This window comes from Lepidochelys kempii, chromosome 11, assembly GCF_965140265.1.
Source record: "Lepidochelys kempii isolate rLepKem1 chromosome 11, rLepKem1.hap2, whole genome shotgun sequence".
Taxonomy (NCBI): domain Eukaryota; kingdom Metazoa; phylum Chordata; order Testudines; family Cheloniidae; genus Lepidochelys; species Lepidochelys kempii.
Window position 1 is genome coordinate 15,046,964 of NC_133266.1, and position 21,717 is coordinate 15,068,680.

The 21,717-nt window shown below is 43.2% G+C and overlaps 1 pseudogene; it reads right to left on the reverse strand.

The window, feature by feature from the left end:
* Positions 1-18,233: 18,233 nt before the first annotated feature.
* Positions 18,234-21,469, reverse strand: LOC140895916 (small ribosomal subunit protein uS5 pseudogene; annotated as a pseudogene).
* Between the last annotated feature and the right edge of the window lie 248 nt (positions 21,470-21,717).

Sequence of the window (21,717 nt, forward strand, 5' to 3'; positions counted from 1 at the left end):
TTTAAATTAATTTATTGGCAATCTTGAAAGCTGCTTCTGCTCTGTTGTTAGACTGGCTGTAATGAAGAGAAGCTGTGATCACTGGTGCATTCAAATTCTGATGATACTACAAACTTAGCAAATTTCCAAAGGGCAAATTTCTAACTTTTCAAAACGTTACAGTGTGGCAGTTAGTCTCATTTTTCCTCTTACCACTCTGCAATTTTTCCAAACTGGGAAAAAAATAAAGGAGAGAGAGAGAGAGTGAGAGAAAGTGTGTAAATAACTCAAAGCTCCTAGACATCATTCATTTAATTGCATTTAGAGGCAAAGAGGGAGTAGGGGGAGGGAGCAGAGGAAAAAAGGAGGACAAAACAAACTGATGTGTTAAAAAAATTGCAAATATATGTTAAGGAAAAGTTTTAGCATATGTGACTCCATTTTGGTTTGGGGCCCACCATTGTCTAAAAGCAAGCACATCATGCACCAGGAGGAGTGTTCCTTAGATACTGCATTCCTGTGAAAACTCTCCCCCTTGTTTCCAGCCTGTCTCGACTCCTGGTTTCTGTTCTTTGTCTGTTCCTAACTCTCTGCCTCCTGGCCTTGATGTTAGCCTCCCATCCTGATAAGAAAGGCTACTGGTGCATTGCTTTAGGACCATGTTGTGTAGTTGAAGTAATGGTTTAGCACGGGGAATGTACTTAGCAGGGATAGGTGGTAGATAAGGGAAGAGTTTGTCTATTGGCTAAGGTTTCCGATGCATGAGGGCAACATGCTTTGCTAAAAGGTATATAATCTTTGTATAACCTGCATGCGGGGTCCCCTCCTGATTAGCAGGGGGCACCACACTCGAGCGTAATAAACGTAGTATCTTTGGGAACTCTGCAGTTGTGGACTTTGTTGATGTGCCTCAGCCTAGACTCGAACTGTGCGTGACCTATCGGGTATAATTCGCAGCAGTTCCTGTGCGTGACCTATCGGGTATAATTTGCAGCAGTTCCTGTGCATGACCTATCAGGTATAATTCGTAACAGTTTGTGTGCGTGACCTATTAGGTATAATTCGTAACAATATATACATTTAAATTTGAATCTCTTTCATTTTTTTTCTTAATTTTTTTGTGGAAAATAATTTGTGGATGAGAATTTAAGTACTTTTCAGGAATAAAACAACAGTTCCCTAGAGAGCACTGACATAACACTGGGTGATTAAGCTTCATTTAACTTGAAATCACACACCCTGGCCCCATTCAGAGTACTCATGTACTTTTAAAAATGAATACAGGTTTGAGGTTAGGATTTTCAAAGAGGACTGAAGGAATTAAGATTCAACTCCCTTTGACTCTTAAAGGGAATTGGATGCCGAGCTTCATGCTTTGAAAGTGGGCTGTAGCGGTTCTGGAAGCTGTAACTGGTGTGGTAGAATTCAGTGTAATTCCTTTCGTAATGCAAGGAGCTCATGGGAATTGTGACTGACATGGTTTTAAAATGACAGCGAGGCATTACATCGACTGTATTACATTTTAGTAAGCAGCTTGGTCCTCACCCTTTAAGGGGAGTCAGGACCTAATGTACCAATGACAGGTAAGAATGAGCCCATCTCAGCCCAGCTGTAAGTGATTAATTGCCTAACTTGCTGGTTGTCAGCTAATTGGCTAACAAGCACATAGACCTGATAAAAAGCTACCAGAGCTCAGTTGGAGGAGAGTGGTCTAGAGAGAGGTTTCTAAAGAGTGGTGCTCTCAGGGAACGTAACTGCTGGAGGATCTCCTGGATAGCTATGGGGGACCCAGGCTGTGAGGAGCTCTGTGCTGCCAGAAGAAGAACTGCAGTCAGCACGAAGGTTCTTCAGAGGCCCTGGTGCTAGGTGAGGAATCAAGGTCAAGTGCCTTGTAGATAAAGGGACTGGAGGTAGCCCTTAACCCAGGCTTCTGATCAAAAGGGTAAGAAAGGACTGTTCAATCTTCAATTGATAAATTAACCTTCAGAAGGGGGATGCTGTTCAATACCCAAAAGCCTTGCTGAATTTATGGATTACCTACTCTAGAAAACTAAAATGGCACATACCTGCACCTGGCTGTATGTGCATCTTACAAGGGTCCAGTGGATACTGGACTGGGACTCCAGAGATCTGGGTTCTGTGCCTAGCTCTGCTATGGCTCTGAGTGACCTTGGACAATTTTATTTTTATCACTGTGCCTCTGCTTCCTCCTCTGTCACATGGGGAACATGGTACTGACCTTTGAAAAGCTCTATAGAAGAGCCAGGTGTCATCCTATGCTGGTATATTAAACAGACAGGCACTCTATACATAGTCCTAGTAGGCATACAGCTGTGGCTCATCATTATCATAGCTTATAAATTGCTGGGACTTGCAACTTCCTTTTTGCCATCTTCAGCCTTCCCAAGATCAGTGAGGCAGGTATGCCTATTGCCATCCCTGTGGGCTGATGAGCAGGCTAAAAGAAGCCCTAGACTCCATGTTTAAAATTAGACTTGTTTGCCCTGCTGTATGAGTTTCCAATAAACTCATGATTTACTTGTGTTACAATAATTATGGGATCTGATCTAGTTTAGCTATAGATGTCTAGAAAGCGCTATAAGCATTCTGAAGAAAATAGTGAAGTATCTTGATAGACCACTTTGAACAGGCTTATGTGTTACTCTTGTTTACTTCCTGTGAGCACCTTCCCAGCTGTAAACTTTCTTGACTGAAGATTAGTAGGCTTCAGTAGTGTGTGATGTTTCTCTAGATTGCAGAGTGTTTTAAATTATACCTTATCTATTTCTCTTGCTCCAGATGACCCTTCCTTATGAGACAAACTAAAACTTACCTTAAAACATCACTTGCTTAAAATACAAAACTTTCCAAGTATTAGAATGTTTGACCAATCTGTTGATGTTTGCAAACTGGCAAAGCTGTTCTTGTGATAACCTGCTTGCAATTTTAAGGCTTGACAAGGAATGTGTGTTGTGTTCTTGCCAGCAATGGAGTCTGATGAAGAGGTGATTTGAGGTCCTGTAAAAGCCTTCTCTTAAGACCCTACCCAGCTGGGAAAAAGTAACTCCTGGCTGTGGGGTGTGCAAGACGAGGAAGGCTGCATACCCTGACCTATGAAACTACCAGGGAAGCAGCCTGGCCCACTCAGCATGGGCAAACATAAGTGTTTCCCTACTCACTAGGGAGTTGTGGAGCTGATTGAGGGAGCAAGGAGCTTATGCCCATCTTTGTGGGGTAAGAGTTACAACCTTTGGGGCTCCCTTGCATCTCAGCCAAGGAGATTTGGTTTATTAGCTAGGGAGAAATGCTTTTTATCTCTACTACCCTTTTTAATTTTCAAGGCTGGCTGACTGTTACTAACTTGGGAGAATGAGTGTTGGGGCTACAGAAAGCAGTCCAAAAACATGATTAGCCTGGAAACAAACCTATTGCAGCATGCAGCAACCTGTTTATTGACCAGTATGATCTGGTAGATCATGAGCCCTAGTCTCTGTCAGTTAATGGATGGAATATAAGGTTTTGGGCCCAGACTGGTAAAAGCATTCAGTGAGTCAAGAGTCTGAGGGCATGTCCACACGCAGTCTGAACTGCAGGCCAGTGGAAACTAAAAGGTTTCCTCTGTCTCAACAAGCTCCAAAGACTGTCAGTCTCAGAAGGAAAATCTTCTGTTGGAGCAGAAGGAAGTATTGGATATCCAGATAATGTCATAGTATCCTTTTACACTGAGGATACCCCTCTCGGGAAGGGAACACCAGTTAATAGTAATGCGGGATTAAATTATTAGAAAGATAATTGGTTTTGTGGTCTTATTGGGAGAACCACATGGTAAACTGCCTGCTGGGTGCAGATCTCTAGACAGGAGGAGCCAGTGGTCACAGTACATGTAGGTATCAATGACATAGGGGCTGCTCTCCTTCCTTTCCCTAAGCCTAAATTTAGGCTACTAGGTAAGATTGAAACCAAAGACTTCCATGGTAGCATTTTCTGAAATGGTTCTAGTTCCCCACACAGGCCCCAGAAAACTACAGAATTTAATGCATGGATGAGAGAATGATTTGGAGGGGGGGGGGCAGGGAGGGATATAATACTAGAGAACCTTTTTGGGGAAGGAAGAGCCTATACAGGAAGGATGGGCTCCACCTGAACCAAAATGGAACAAGGCTGACATGTAAAACTTAAAGGATATAGATAATTTTTAAACTAACTGCTGGGGTGTAGCCGGTAAGCATGAAGGAGATATCACTTAGATGAATTAAAGGGGGACCCTTTATCCTAGGAAAAGTTGAACAGTCAATGGTAAGAGTCCCTTTTAAATACACAGGAAGACAAGCAGCAGAACATTGCCAAATGCCTGAGTACTTAGACAAATAAGTCTAAATCAGGGATTGGCAACCTTTCAGAAGTGGTGTGCCGAGTCTTCATTTATTCACTTTAATTTAAAGTTTTGCGTGCCAGTAATACATTTTAACATTTTTTAGAGGGTCTCTCTTGATAAGTCTATATATTCTATAACTAAACTATTGTCATATGTAAAGAAAACAAGGTCTTCAAAATATTTAAGAAGCTTCATTTAAAATTAAAATGCTGATCTTATGCTGCCAGCCTGGGGTTCCGTTCACCTAGGCCAGCAGCAGGCTGAGCAGGTCCTGTGGCCAGAACCCCAGCTAGCAAGGGGCCGGCAGCCAGAACCCCTGCGCGGCTCAGCCCGCTGCCGGTCTGGGGTTCCATCCGCTGGCTCCTGCCAGCCGGGGTCCTGGCTGCTGGCCCCACTCAGCCCATTGCTGGGGGTGAAGGAGCAGGCTGGGGATTGGGGTGTAGAGTCTGGCCAGGAGCTAGAATGAAGGAGGGGGCTCAGGGTTGGGGCAGGAGATTTGGGTGTGGAGTGCTTACGTGGGCAGCTCCCATTTGGTGTGAATTGGGAATGTAGGGGGGTGGTGTGCAGAAGCTCCTGTTTGGTGCTCAGGGTAGGGGTGGGAATGTGGGAGGTGCAAGAGTCAGGGCATGGGAGGGCTGGGTATGTGTGGGGGTGCAGGAGTTAGGGCAGGGGGCTGGGGTCATGGGGGGGTGTAGGGGTCAGAGCTGGGGGTGTGGGCTAGGGTCATGGGGGTGCTCCCAGCCCCCTGCCTAGAGTGGCTCATGGCAGGGGGCTGGAGGGGATATACCCTGATTCCAACCCCCTACCCCAAGGCCCCATCCCCACCTCTTCTCTGCCTCCTCCCTGGAGCCGTGAGCACTGCAGCTCTGCTTCTCCCCCTCCCTCACAAGGGCCATCAGCTGATCAGTGGCAGGGAGAGGAGGAGGGGCAGGAATCCAGCATGCTGGAGGAAGAGGCGGGGGTGGGGGGAGCTTGCCTGCCCTGCAGCAGTAGCTGGCAGGACCAAGCTTCTTCACCCTGTCCCTGTGGGGCCATGGGGGGGAGGGGGAGAAGAGCAGGCTGGGGTGGGCAGGATTTTTAATGGCACGCTGCTGCCTGCTGGGGTCCCGGTCTCCAGCCCTACTCAGCCCACTGCCAGCCTGGGTTTGGCAGCAGGCTGAGCAGGGCTGGCAGCTGGGACCCGGCAGGCAGCAGCATGCCATTAAAAATTGGCTTGCATGCTGTCTTTGGCACGTGTGCCATAGGTTGCTGACCCCTGGTCTAAATAGTAGAATGGGTGAACTAGAGTATCTGGCATTAAATGAGGATGTCACTACAATAGGCATCACAGGAACTTGGTGGAATGATGATCAAAGGCCTCAGTAATGCCAGTGTAAATCTATACATGCATATATATAAATGACAGTACATCACAGTTAAATGAACCAAACTGTACTATTGAATCTCTGGGGATAGAATTTCTATGCTTGAATAAGAAGAAAACAGTGTCCTGGGGGCCACTTGCTGCTAGTGGCCCCATCTCCTGGGGATTAGCTCTGCCAGGTGCTGCTGTCCTATGGCACTGTCCCTAATCCTCCCTTCTCACACCACAGGCCCTTCTCACTCCAGGAACCACAGCTGCCTCTTCACAATTTGGTCCTCTGGCCAGGTCCCTATGTGGTTCTCCTGTGTGTGTATAAAGACAGTGGCTTTTTTTCAGGAACAAATCCTTGCACACAGGCAGTCCACTGTCCTTTGCCTGATCTATGCTACATCCTTAGTGGCTGATAGAGAACCTGGGCCACCCTCTATTCCAGGTTCCAGCTCAGGGTCCCTCTTACTCAGGAGTCAAGGTCTGTACTCTTATTCCTTGCTGCTTTCCCCTGAGTCTTCTCCTACCTTGCAAGCCTCTCAACTCCCTCCTCCCAGGGAGTAACTCTAGACTATTACCTTTGTTCCAAACACACCTCCCTTCTTCTACAGGGCGATGAAAGCCTACTTCCCTGCAGCCCTCTTTTTTTTTTTTTTTGGTTCTCCACTCCTGGGCATTATACAGGCCCCTCCTATGCCTGGCCAGCTGAGCCTGGCTTCCAATTAGTGACCCCTTCACAGCCTAAATCTCTCCCTGATCACTGCTTAACTGGCTAATAGGGCTGAATTAGGCCAGGTGGACCCAATCAGGGCCAGTATGGGTAATACCCTATCAGAAGCAGCAGAAAATATTCTTGACCACCTGACCAGAATGGTGACCATGACTGTGAAATCTCCAGAGAGGCTGCAAAGGCAGAAAACACAATAAGGGAGGCAGGGGACTTCAACAATCCTCATTGCATAGGTATGTCACCTCAGGCAGGGATACAGAGAATTTCTAGACACCATAAATGACTGCTTCGTGGAGCAGCTTGTCCTGGAACCAACAAGGGGAGATAGGACAATTCTTGATTTAGTAAGTGGTGCACAACAAGAGCTGGTCCAAGCAGTGAATAGGGCTGAAATGCTGTGTATTAGTGACAATAAATTGTATTGGTATTTTCTTCAAGAAGAATGTTATACAAGAGAACCCACCATGGTAGCATTTAACTGCAAAAAGGAAACTACCCAAAAATGATGAAGCTAGTTAAATGGAAACTAAAAGGAACAATCACAAGGGTAAAATGCCTGCAAACTGAATGAGGGCTATTTAAAACCATATGAGGCCCAGACTAAAGAATACCCCAAATAATAAAGACTGAAAAAGGCAACTATGGCTAAACAGAAGAGGAAAGATGGACAAAAGCATCCTTTAAAAATCAGAAGCCAAACCCTACTGAGGGAAAAGGAAGAAACATAAACTCTGCCAAACTATAAGAAGGCAGGCCAAGAGAATTTGAAGAACTGGCTAATGTCACAAAGTAACAGACATTTGAAGTACATCAGAGGCAGTAAACTTGCAAGTCAGTGGGGCTGCTGGACAAGCAAGGTTAATGCTAAAGGAGCAGTCAGACACAGCTGTTGCAAAGAAGCTAAATTAATTCTTTGCATTGCTCTTCTTCCCCATATCCTCGGCAGCAATCCCCATGCCCAAACCATTCTTTTACGGACTGGAAACTCTCAGACTGAGGTCATAAAGGAGGTTTTGGAACAAATTGATAGATTAAACAATAAGTCACATGGTAGTCACCAAGTGGTCTGAAGGAAGTCTGACAGTAGTTCTGCAATTTAATAACTGGGGTATGTGACCTGTTGCTTAAATCAGGTGGGTAGCTAGTGTACACACCAAATTGTGGTATGTGTGTGGTTTTGTTTTGGTTAACAAACCTCTAGTGGCGGTCATGGCAATGACCGGTTAGTAAGCCTAACTTCAGTATGCGTGTGATGGGATGTCCACCCCACACAGGATTGACAGGGCTTAAGGTGACTAGAGAGGCCAATTAAGGCCACAGGCAGCACCTGGAGGTGGGAGTAGGGAACTAATTGCAAGTGGGTTCTTCTGTGCAGGAAGAAGCAGGGCCTATAAAACCAGATAGCTAGTAACAAATGTAGGCTGTTAAGAGACTGCAGGAAGGCAGGTAGCAGTTGCTCCCTAGGAGCAGGGTCATGGAACTGGTGTATGCAGAGGGAGAAGGGGACCTAGGTATGGGTGGAAGCAGTCCAGGGAAAAAGCAGTGAGCCCTGAGAGGAAAACTGACAACTGCTGAGCTGAGGGTCCCTACTGGAACCCAGAGTAGAGGGTGGGACCTGGGTTCCTCTACCAACCACTGAGGGAGTAGAACCATGGGACAGTGAGAAAAATGACTCCCTAGGACTGCTAGGGGGAAGGGACTTTGCTACCGCAGAAGCGGGGAACACTGAGTGATGTATCTGGGGAGGCTGAGTCAAGAAGAGGATGGTGCAGTTCCTGGAGCAAGAGAGGGGCTGCAGACCAGAGGAAGACACAACTGGAAGGGGGGGCATTGACCTCGAGCTAATTCCCAGAGTGACCAGGAGGAGGTGCTGACCAGCAGTGAGTGGTGCACCTTGTACCTATGAGGCAAATTGGATGTCTAAATTAGCTGTTACCTCTCAAGACCAATTGCTCAATGTGTCAAAAAAGCAAATCCTGTTAGGAACCATTACAAAAAGGATAGATAATAAGGCTGAATTAATATAATCCTGCTATATAGAGCCACAGTACACCCATGCCTTGAATACTGCATGCAGTTCTGATTGCCTCATCTCAAAAGAAGTGTTAGAATTGAAGAGTGCAGGGAAGGGCAATGAAAATGATTAGGGCTATGAAATTTCAATATGAGGAGAGATTAAACTGACTGGAGCTCTTTCTCTTTGAAAAGAGACCACTAAAGGATATGATAAAGGTCTATTCAAATAATGAATGATGTGGAGAAAGTGAATAGAGAAATGTTGTTTATCCCTTCACATAACACAAGAACCAGGCAGGAGTCACCAATGAACTTACTACCTATTAAGTTTAAAACAGCCTAATGAAATACTTCATACAGCACAGTCAACTTGTGAAACTCATTGCCCAGGGATGTTAGTGTAACTGGGTTCAAAAAAGAATTAAGTAGGTATGTGGAGGATTGGTCCATGAATGGCTATTAGCTAAGATGGTTAAGATTGAAAGTCTGGGCTCTGAGTGTCCCTAAAACCTCTGACTGCCACAAGCTGGGACTGGATGACAGGGGACTGCCCTGTTGTGTTCAATCCCTCTGAAGCATCTAGCTCTGGCCACTGTCAGACAGGATACTGGGCTAAGTGGACTACTGGTCTAACTCAGTATGACTTCTTATGTTCCCCTTCTTGGTCTGAAATTGTCAGAATGTGTTCTAGGGTACAGTGCATGGTTTCTCCTCTTTACTCAGTCTTGTGAGGAGGGGGCAGTGTGTATGGAGGACTTGGCTGCATTTGTTATGTGGATTTGCTGCTGGCTTTTTAGTTGAGCTGTAACTTCAATTTTAGTAATGGTATAGGCCCTAAACTAAAACCTATTGAAGTCAGTGTCAAGATGCCCACTGGCTTCAGTGGGCTTTTCATCAGGTCCCTACTGCAGAACATCTTTTAGGTTTCTTGTAACTTAAACACTGTTTGGTGTAGGAAGGTCCAATAGAAGTAGAACCTAGGCAGTTCTATTGGAACTCTCCCTGATTAACTGCAGCCTATCCAGCTCCTCAGCAGCCAGCCTGCCAGTGTTTGAGGATGGGATCCTAGGGTTTCCAAGGTCTGACTCTGAGGCAGCCCACCATGTGGATAGCTTCAGAGTAGAGGACCCACAGATCTATAGGCAACCCTAAAATCACCCCATGGATTTCCAGACATCCACTTGGAGTACCTGCACTTAATCTATTTCAACTCCCATAGGCTGCCCCAGTGGTAGATTGGTAGCCATACTCTCATTCACCAAAAGCTACCTGCTGCTACCCAGTTGCTAGAGGAACTTAGCAGCTGTACTGTCTCTCTTCCCAGCCGGCCAGTTTGACACATGGTGCAGAGGAGGAGAGCATGTGATCCAGTCATTCTTTGTCATGTATTCATCCCTTATTTGAAAACTAGAGTATTTGTACAGTAATACTATCTGGATTGGCAGTGTCTGCTTCTATATGTTCTAAATATAACGACCATAGGGTCAAATGTTGTTGATGACCTCCTCAAAGTCTAGATCTCTATTACTTGAGTGACAGGTGTAACTCTACTAGCTGGCAAAGTTAATAGCCTGTTATCCCTAATGTGTACTAGTCACTATGGGCACATGAGGCATGCTTTAAAACCTATTACACAGATACTACCTCCTTGAGTAGACTTTAGGGTGCTATTCAAGCTTTCACTGGCTTCCAACTCCCAGGGTCGTGCTAGGTTTTGCTGAAACTTCAACTGAATATTCAGAATCTCACACTATTTTCAGTTATGTGCAGCATTTTGACTTCCCCCAACACTAAAAAACAGTAAAATGTGCTTGATATTTTAATGTGTAAATTGTAGAAGTGCTTCAAGTTTCTTTGGGTAGCCCACTCATTCGTCATTCTGAATTGCAGGCATTTTGAGTGCCGTCTGTTGGAAGTCTTCACACCCTTTGGTGATAGACTACTGCAGAGATTAAAACAAGGGGCCATGATTGCAAGAGAAATTTTTAAAAAACTCTTAAGGGCTGCATCAGCATAGTTTAATAGATAGTGGGAGTCTTGCAAATGAATGGCCCATGGAAATCTGTAGGAAACCATAGCCCTTCCTTAAGAGATTTCCATGGCTTTAAAGGTTTGCAAAGTGGTCTTCCCTTTTTCCTCCCCTTGCTCCCAAGCCCTAAAGAGCTTATTACAAACATAAGAACTCCAGGCTTCTGGAGCTCTGTTTAGAACTTGGCTCTAATTGCAGAGAAGTCTGGTGGAGCCTGGAGCTATGAACTGAACAGAGAATATTTTCTTTCCAGTTTGTCATTTAACACTTCAATGGCCAGCATCCTCTGGGATTCAAGCATTATACAGAGACCTAGACCCCACTGCAGTTTATTACTTGTAGTGTAATTTTTCATGTAGTAGATGATTCAGCTGGTAAAATGATGTTGCTTTGAAATTAGTTTTTGGTACTTGGCATTTAATAATCTTGCTCTGCAATTAGCTTTCACTAATGTGATTTAATCTATTTGTAACATTTCTCAAATCATAGAAGTAGATGTAATTTTGAAATGAAGCTAAATCTTGAACTTTTCCTTATACTATTTTCAAATGCCAGCAGGGCACCAACTGCTGTGAAAATTAATGAATAAGCTATTCCAGACTTTCATTTTCTTTGAATGACTTTGCACTCAGAGCATATGTGACAAACTATACTCCAGTAATATAAATGATGGTGGAACAACAATTTTGCTGTTGTTTGGCTGTACAATCAGATTTGTCCACTTCAGATTTTTCTATGCAGGGAAATTTATAGACTATTAGGAAACGTCCACCCCACAGAATGACCGTTTAGTTATAGAATTATAACACTACATTGACTTACTAAACACTACAATTTTTTGTAGTGAAATAGTATTAAAATAAGATACCTGTAGCATACCCCATTCCATAACAACATTTAGCTTTCCCATCCAAAAACACTGGGCCATAACATAGATGCCAGCTTTCTCTAAGGGAGAGGCGATTTACCTATGTCATTCCATAGGCATTTAACTCAGCTCCACCTCTGAGTAGTCTGACCTTTTTGCTTCAGCAGATTTGGGTAGTATGAACTAGTACCACACAGTAATTAACTTCATTCAGAAGCCCAGGTTGCACTTACTCCTTCATCCTATCTCCACTCTGAAAGTCTGTGCTGTTGAGAGAGTCTCAAGCAAGAAGAATAGGAAGCTGGAGCAGAGGGAAACAATCCTATAGTTGCCAGTGTTTCCTCTAACTTTTCCCACCCGTGTGTGATGAATTTTGTTATATGCACCAATATGGAGGGGCTAGGGCAGAGGGTTGGGATACAGCACCTCTGGCTGGGGGTGCAGCCTCTAGGGTGGGGCTGGGAATGTGGGGTTTAGGGTGTAAGCAGCTGTGGGGCTATGGCAGGGAGAGAGGACTCCCCCAGCTCTTTCTCTCTGCTTGAAGCAGCACCTGGGCTGTGGGAGGGGCACAGCCCTAAATAGTCTGCTGTGTGGCCATGGAGCTGACAGGGAACCTAGGTTGGGACCCTCGTTTCAGATGTAATGGTATCCTCTTGCATTGAGGAAACCCCTCCTGGGGAGGAAACCCCAGATATTGGGAAGAGACACAGTTGGCTCTGACCAAGAGAACTGCATGGTGAATTTGCCTGATGGTTGCAGACCTCTTGACACACAGACATATGTGCAGTATTTGGGAAAAGCCAGTGGCTGTGATACATGTAGGTACCCAGAGGTGGATTAAGGGTTTCTCAGGGCCTGGGCCAGAGCAAGTTGGGGGGCCCAACTCTTCTGCCTGCAGTCCCCTCCACCCCTCTTACTGGTGCTGCAGAGCAGGTTCAGGGCATGTGGGCTTCCCCTGCCCCTTTGCCTGGCACTCCTGCTGGAGAGCAGGGTCAGGGCAAGCCCCTGTGCCCCAGCCCCACTCCTCAGCAGGAGCACTGGATGGGTGGGTTGGGGCACAGGGGGTGTCCATTTTTCCAGGAGCCTCCCAATTGGCCACAGGACCAGTGGCTGATCTGCCACTATAGGTACCAATGACCTAGGGAAAGAGAAGGAAGAGGTCTTGCGGGGCCAATTTAGTCTGCTAGGAAAGAGATTGAAGTCCATGGTAGCATTCTCTGAAAGGCTTCCAGTTCCATGTGCAGGGTCAGTTGTGCAGTCAGAACTGTAGCGTCTTAATGCATGGAAGAGACAATGGTGTTGAGAGGAGGTCATTTAGGCTTATTGGGAACTGGGGAACATTTTGGGGAAGGGAGGAACTTGCACAGGGAAAGGGTAGGCTCTAACTAAACCAAAACAGTACCAGATTGCTGGCATGTAAACTTATAAGGGTCCTAGACATGCTTTTAAATGAAGGTTAAGGGGAAAGCTGACAAGTGCAGAGTAGCATGTGGTTTGGACAGACAAATCTTAGGGGAGAGTATATTAAAATGGATACTTTCTATCCTAGTAAAGAGGAGAAGAGCTGACAAAACACAGGTAGAAACTGAAGAGAAACAGTCAAACAAGAGTCTCCTTCAATTGTCACATGAAGGCAGACCACTAAATATTGACACTTTAGAAGTGCTTGTATCCAAAGCTGGAAGTCTGAGTAGTAAGATGAGTGAATGTGAGTGCATTGTATTAAATAAAGATCATACTAAAATAGGCATCACCAAAACTTAGTAGAATGAAGATATTCAGTGGGATATGGTAATATAAGGGTATAAAAGATGGTGCTCGTTTGGGGGGGGGGGCACTACATGTGAAAGCATAAAATCAAACTGAGTAAAAAGTCTTAAATGAATCAGGCAGCACCATTAAAATTCCTAGGGATAGGAGTTCTATAATATAACAGTAAGAATATATTACTGACCAGGATTTTTGGTGGTTTTTGAAATCCTCAGGGACATATGAGGCTCCACAAGCAGAACACTCCAAAATAAGGAGGGATTTCAACTATTCCCCTGTATTGACTGGGTACAGGTTACATCAAGATGGCATACAGAGAATTTCTAGACACCATTAATGACTGCTGCTTGGATCAGCTTGTCCTGGAGCCCATAAGGGGAGGGGCAATTCTTGATTTAGTCATAAGTGGAGCATTGGGTCTGGTCCAAGAGGTGCATGAAGCTGAACTGGTCAGTAATAGTGACAATGTAATTAAAGTCAAACATCTTGACATGCCTGCAAGCTGTATGGAAACTTTTTTAAACCCCATTATACAGGTTCAAACTAAATGCATACCCCCAAATAAATAGTAAGAGGACCAAAAAAAGCCACTCTGGCTACACATCAGAGTACAAGAGGTGGCTAGAGAGACGACCACAAACTCCAAATATTGGGTATCAAATCCTACTAAGGAAAATAGGAAGAACATAAACTCTGAGTCAAGTGTTGTAAAAGTGTAATTAGGCAGACTAAAACAAAGTTGACATGCTGCTACCAAAAGGCAACAAAAATTAACTTTTTTTAAGTATGCCCAAGGCAAGAAGCCTGACAATCAGTGGGGAACCTTGGATGACTGACTCCTTAAAGGGGAAAAGGAGTACTTGTGGCACCTTAGAGACTAACCAATTTATTTGAGCATAAGCTTTCATGAGCTACAGCTCACTTCATTGGATGCATACTGTGGAAACTGCAGAAGACATTATATACACAGACCATGAAACAATACCTCCTCCCACCCCACTCTCCTGCTGGTAATAGCTTATCTAAAGTGATCACTCTCCTTACAATGTGTATGATAATCAAGGTGGGCCATTTCCAGCACAAATCCAGGTTTTCTCACTCCCCCCTACCTTTTTTCCCAAAAACCCCCCACACACACTCACTCTCCTGCTGGTAATAGAGTACACAAGTACTCCTTTTCTTTTTGCAAATACAGACTAACACAGCTGTTACTCTGAAACATTAAAGGAATACTCATGGAAGACAAGGCTATTGCAAAGAAGCTAAACAAAATTCTTTACATCAATCTCCAGTGCAGAAGGTTTAAGGGAGATTCTGACACCTGAGCCATACTTCTTGGGTGACAAAACTGAGGAACTCTCCCAGATTGAGGTGTCAATAGAAAGGGCGTTGGAACAATTGATTAAACAGCAATAGGTTACCAGGACCAGATGGCATTTACCCAAAATGTTCAGAAGGAACTAAAATATAGAACTGCAGAACAAGTTACTGTATAGTATGTAACCTATTACATAAATCAGCCTCTCTACCAGATGACTGGAGGATAGTTAGTGTAATGCTGAATTTCTTTATTTCTTTGTCAAGGTTCCTCCCCCACTCTGAACTCTAGGGTACAGATGTGGGGACCTGCATGAAAAACCTCCTAAGCTTATCTTTACCAGCTTAGGTCAAAACTTCCCCAAGGTACAAAATATTACCCCCGTTATCCTTGGAATGGCCGCTACCACCACCAAACTAATACTGGTTACTGGGGAAGAGCTGTTTGGACGCGTCCTTCCCCCCAAAATACTTCCCAAAACCTTGCACCCCACTTCCTGGACAAGGTTTGGTAAAAAGCCTCACCAATTTGCCTAGGTGACTACAGACCCAGACCCTTGGATCTTAAGAACAATGAACAATCCTCCCAACACTTGCACCCCCCCCTTTCCTGGGAAATGTTGGATAAAAAGCCTCACCAATTTGCATAGGTGACCACAAACCCAAACCCTTGGATCTGAGAACAATGAAAAAGCATTCAGCGTTTTACAAGAAGACTTTTAATAAATAGAAGTAAATAGAAATAAAGAAATCCCCCCTGTAAAATCAGGATGGTATATATCTTACAGGGTAATTAGATTCAAAAACATAGAGAACCCCTCTAGGCAAAACCTTAAGTTACAAAAAAGATACACAGACAGAAATAGTTATTCTATTCAGCACAATTCTTTTCTCAGCCATTTAAAGAAATCATAATCTAACACATACCTAGCTAGATTACTTACTAAAAGTTCTAAGACTCCATTCCTGTTCTGTCCCCGGCCAAGACGACTACAGACAGACACACAGACCCTTTGTTTCTCTCCCTCCTCCCAGCTTTTGAAAGTATCTTGTCTCCTCATTGGTCATTTTGGTCAGGTGCCAGCGAGGTTACCTTTAGCTTCTTAACCCTTTACAGGTGAGAGGAGCTTTCCCCTGGCCAGGAGGGATTTCAAAGGGGTTTACCCTTCCCTTTATATTTATGACATTCTTAAAGAAAAGGTTCCAAAGACAGTCCTGGCAATTACAGGCCAGTAAGCCTAACTAGTTGGTTGAAGCTATAGTAAAGAACAGAATTTTCAGATGCCTAGATGAACACAACTGTAAGCATCTGAAGTGATCTGTAGCTCACAAAAGCTTATGCTCAAATTTGTTAGTCTCTAAGGTGCCACAAGTACTCCTGTTCTTTTTGCAAATACAGACTAACATGGCTGCTACTCTGAAACCTGACAATATGTTGGAAGAGTCAACATGCATTTTTGTAAATGGGAATCATGCCTCACTAAAATTCTGAGGGTTTCAACAAGCATGCTGATATAGGGTACCTAAGTTATCAAAGTCTTTGACAAGGTCCCTCGCCAAATGCTCTAAAGCAGAGTCAAGTCATGGGATAAGAGGGATCAGTAACTAGTTAAGACACAAAGGGTAGGAATAAATGGTCAGTGTCCACAGAAGTGCTGTTCAACATAAACTCCCTAGAAAAAGGGGTAAATAGTTAGATGGCAAAGTTTGCAGACAATAAATTACTTAAGATATGCCCAAAGCCAGCTGCAAAGGGATCTGATGCATGTGAGTGATGGGGCAACTAAATAAATGAATTTCAATGTTAAGTGAAAAGTAATGCACATTGTGGGGGAAAAATACCAACTCTACAGACAATGATGGGGTCTAAATTAGCTGTTATCACTCAAAGAAATCTTGGAATCATTGTGGATAGTTCTCTGAAAACATCCACTCAATGTGCAGCAGCAGTCAAAAAAATCTAATGTTAGGAACCATTGGGAAAGATGACCAAACAGAATCATTATGCCACTGTATAAATCCAGGGTATGACCACACCTTGAATACTGAGTGCCATTCTGGTTGCCCCATCTCAAAGATATATTCGCCTTGGAAAAGGTGCAGAGAAGGGCAAGAAAAAATTATTAGGTGTATGGAATAGCCTCAATATGAGGAGATATTAGAGACTGGGACTGGCCAGCTTGGAAAAGAGATGACTGAGGGGGGGTACCTGATAAAGGCCAAACCAGTCAAGAAGGGTGTGGAGAAAGCAAATAAGGAAGTGATGGTGGTTGGTTGGTTACTCCTTTACATGAACCAGAGGTCACTCGATGGAAACCCCAATAGGCTTAAAAGAAACAGAAGGAAGTACTATTTGACACAATGCAGTCAAGCTGTGGAACTTGTTGCCAGGGGATGTTGTGAAGGCCAAAAGTATTTCTTGGCTAAAAGAAGGATTAGATTCTATCATAGAGAATAGGTCCATCAGTGGCTATTAGCCAAGATGGTCACATACATTACCATATGGTCTGGGTGACCTTAAACCTCTGACAACTAGAAACTGGGATTGAATGACAACTACTCTGGTCTGTTCATTCCCTGTGAAGCATCTGGCAATGGCCACAGTCTGAGTATAGGATACTGGACTAGATGGACCATTATTCTGAGTAGTATGGACACTTAACTTCTTCCATCCTAAGGAGTGGGGGGGGGGGGGGAGGGAAGGTACTGAATTTACAGTAAAACTAAATATTTTCAGTTTTTAACAGACTTTTTTAAGAAGTCCATATTAACTTAAAGCGTACAATGTGTTTAAGCAACATTATTCTAAGACACTGAGGTTAAATATGTTAGGCCAGACCTTCTGCTCTTAGCTACCAGCTTAGCTGTACTGAAGTCCATTTACGCTGGCTGAAGATCTGGCTATTGGCTTTTGTTCTGTAGCAGAAATCCTACATTGAAAACTAGTATCTGATCCTGACATTCCCCATTTGAGTAATTGCCTATTGGAGTCCAGCTGCTGAAATCTTTAGAGTCAAAGGAGTGTTGCCATAGTGAGGAAATCAGGATGATATCCCCTGATGCAGCAAAACAGATAAGCACATGCTTATCTCAATTAGTATTCAAAGTACTTAAGCATATGCCTTAAGTACCCACTTAAGTGCTTTGCTGAACAGGGATGATTTGCAAATCAGGTTTGAGGTGCTTGAGTTTTAACTGAATGTAGTAAATGAAACTTCTTCTTCTATTACAAGTCTCTATTGACCAATTTTATTTATTGATTAAAAAAATAAAATGAATCAATGATTGAACTTTTTAACTCTAACCCAGATTAAATAAGTGGCACCACAAATATATATATATATATATATATATATTACACTCTGCATTGCAGTCATAATGAGAACATTAATTGGATTTGGTCTGGGGCTGGGTGGGGGAAATGCCACTGCTGTGCTCCCAAAATTGCATGCAGCATTGAAACACTGAATAACCTGAAATAAGGTAATTCAAAGAATGAGAGCGGATGTATTCCAGTTATGGTAACATGGAGGAATCACTTTTTTAAACTCAATATCTAATGGACATAACGACTGAATTGTGTGAGGAGTTTCAAGCTACAAACCATGCTTAATGGAAATAATGGCATAGACAAGTGCATCTTTAAGAGGTGGAACATGAAGTAGTTTGTAAATACAGAATTTGTGATGGCCTTAGCTGGATGTATAGCACTAAATTCTTGGTCACATCAGGGCAGACTTCTTTCTCTCCATTTCCCCCCCCCCCCCCCGCTTATTACTTTATTTTGTTCAAAAACATTCAAGTTGCCACAGCAGTTGCCTGGGCTCTCTGCACTGAGACTCTGGTGTGGGTCTTAGCCAGATAACCAGTGAATTCCTGATAAGGAGACTTGGTGAATACAGTCTCCTTCCAGAGGTCAGGGGTCGGATAACCATAGGTCTTGGAGATCACATCAAAGGTGGCTTTAGCAAAGTTGCCCAGTGTAGCAGTACAATCCCTAGCTGAAGTCGTCAATTCCAGCCATCATCAGCAGTTTCTTTAGAACAGGGGCAGATAAAATTCCTGTACCATGGGGTGCTGGGATCAGATGCACCAGAACAGACCAACAACCAGTAACCTTGCAAGGTACAGTATGAGGCTTGCCAATCTTGTTACCCCAGTAGCCTCGTCGTACTGGTACAATGGATAGTTTAGCCAAGATTGCCCCACGAATAGCAGTGGTGACTTCCTTGGAGCATTTTACACCATGGCTGACATGACCATTGTAGTAGCCAATAGCTACAAAAGCCTTGAACCTGGTACGCTGACCAGCACGAGTCTGTTTCTGGACAGACATGATCTTCAGAACCTCATCCTTCAGGGAAGATACCAGAAAAGTCGATTTCTGATTCCTTGATGCAGGGCAGTTTTCCTTTCTGTTTGTTTCTGAATATCCTTCAAGGACAGTCAAGGTCTTCTGTGTAATATGTCATCACTTAGTCTCTGTCAGACCCCAAAGCAGTTTTAGACCTAATTTATGGGTACGATTTATACATCAGAACACCGGTCAAAACACAATACTTTAAAACATAAATTTTTAGAAGCCTAAAGAGGGACAAACATAGAACAATGCAATTTCAGGCTTGCTTGTTTATTTGCAGAGGCTTTTAAATATGGCCTTTGATTCTTGTTTTCCAATAGTCTACACTTTTGTTGGTCTATCATGCAGTACAATCTTTTTTCTAAAAGCCACACTTATTGAAATCTCCCAGTTATAGGAAAACAGCATATCTTTTAACATCTAGTAATTGTGCTGAAAATTCCCTTGACTAGTTAAAAACTGATTATCCTCCATGACACAATATTAGACTTTGAGGTCAGAAGACACCACAATCATTCAGTCTGACCTCCTGCACATTGCAGGCCACAACCTCAGCCACCCACTCCTGTAAGAAACACCTAACTCGGAGTTACTGAAGTCCTCAAATCATGATCTAAAAAACTTCAAGTTACAGGGAATCCATCATTTATGCTAGTTTAAACCAGCAAGTGACCTATGCTGCAGAGGAAGGTGGAAACCCACCCAGGTCTCTGCATTTTGGTTCAGCTAAACAAGCCAAGCTCTTTGTCTCCCTTCATAAGGAAAGCTTTCCATTCCTCTGCTCATCCTAGCAGTCCTTCTCTCTACCTGTTCCAGTTTGCATTAATCTTTCTTAAACCTAAACCAGAATTGCACACAATTCCAGATGAGGTCTCATCAGTGCCTCATATAATGGTGTAAACCCTTCCTTGTTGAATAGCTTGATCCAGCAAAGCACTTAAATATATGAATAGTCACATTGATTTATGTCAAAGTATGTTAGGCAAAGATTAACTTCCAGTTGAATGCAAATGCTTGTTTAACAGGCTTCTGTTTTCTATACGAAGTTTTGCAATAAAGAAAAGCTATTAAGAAGGGAATGATCATACATTCTGTTGGTCAAGAGATGTGAACATTTGAATGGGTGGTGAGTAAACATGACATTATGGTATTATAGCACTGTCATAGTTAAAGTTCTGTCAACACTTTCTTTCTGAACAGAGGCTAATTTCAACAGGAAGGTTGTGTATGTCACACTCAGCTAGTTCTTGTTCTCTTGGATCTCAAATATTGCCACATAATTTCAAACTTGTAAATAAAACTACGGGACAACAGCAAAAAAGTGTTATTTCCTACATGCACTTGTGCTGCACTCTAAACTATCAACTGGTAAGTTTATGTAATGACACTTTTCACATTAAGTTTTTAAAATATACTATTTTGCATTAAAGGGACCATGACATAGGTTTTTTCAGATTACTAAGGATACTTGAAGTGTAAACTACTTTTCATATGTATTTTACTAGGGTGCATTTCCCCCCTCCTTAAATGGCAGTAAAATAAACATCAGAAACATCAACTTACTTTGTATTTTGAATCCATGGTACCCAGGCTCAGGAATTATTACAGTCTTGTGTACTATGAATAATGCATGCAGCCATTATATAGCTCATTGTGGAAGCAGAATGTACAGTTGTATTAAACATTCACACACACATCATGACCATTCTGAATGTTGAACTGCCAAGAAGTTGAGGGCCCAAGGACATGCAGAGACCTTGGTCCTATTACTGGATGCAATTATTTGAACTCATACATGTAGTAGTAGTCTCGTTTGTTGGTAGTGAGTGCTATAGTTAAGGCTTAGTTCCAGTTACCCTTCTTGAAACTTTCTCAAGCAAGTTCCTTTTAAATTTCCCACAGTAGGCTTCAAAATTGATTATTTTAATAAAGTAGGCTGTACTATTTTGACTTGCACAAGTGTGATTAAAAATGGCACTTTTTACATGTTCCAATTTGGAACTTTATATCTACAAAATTTAAAGGTAGGAATGTCAAGATCAGCTTGTTGTGGGATCACTGATTCTTAAAATCCAGGCTAAAATTTCAGCTCAAAAGTTTAAAACTTTAATATTTTCAGGATGTTTGTACCAGACAGCTTGAACACACACTTGAGGAGGCACCACAATGTAAGCTGAGTAATGGTTTTTCATGTCATGTAAACCCCAACTGAGCCCTATTTTGAGGGATTATGTGAATTTTAAATGATATATAGGCCTTCTACTAGTCTCCTGCAGAGAGGTGACTGTCACATTGAAGGAAATTCAGGTGAGTTACAAAGGGACTCTGAAAGCAGGTGGTAAAGCAAGGGCTTCTAGAACCAAGGTTAATTAGGAAAGGTTCTGCTTTCCCCTCTTATTACTCTGTACTCCCCGGAGTTACCAGAGATAGAAAAAAGTGCAGGCTGGATTAGTCCACACAGCATCTTGATGCGACAGACTACAGCACTATACATTTACCTCTTGACTGGCCATGCATAGTTCATAGTAGCAGGGTACATGTGGACCAACTGGTCTACAGTGCACTTTGACATACTGTTTGTATGTGGTAGCAAGGTCCACTCAGCAAGTTGGTACAAAGCAGGCTGGCGCACTGTAGATTTACCTGGCTTGTCTACAGAGTCAGCATGTGGCATGCCCTTACAGTAGAAAGATGGTTTTTTTAATGTTGGGCTGGGAAAATAATTCATAATCACTTAGTCAACAACCATCCCCTCTTTCTGTTTGTCTGGAAGCATGACAGTCTCAGAGTTTGTCAATTATAATGCTGAATTTATTCAGCGATCAGGTCACGGAGTATCTCAGATTCAAAATCTGTGCTGATTGGCTATATAAATTCCATGGTATTGGGTTTATTCTGACCAGGGCCTGCTCTACAGGTTTT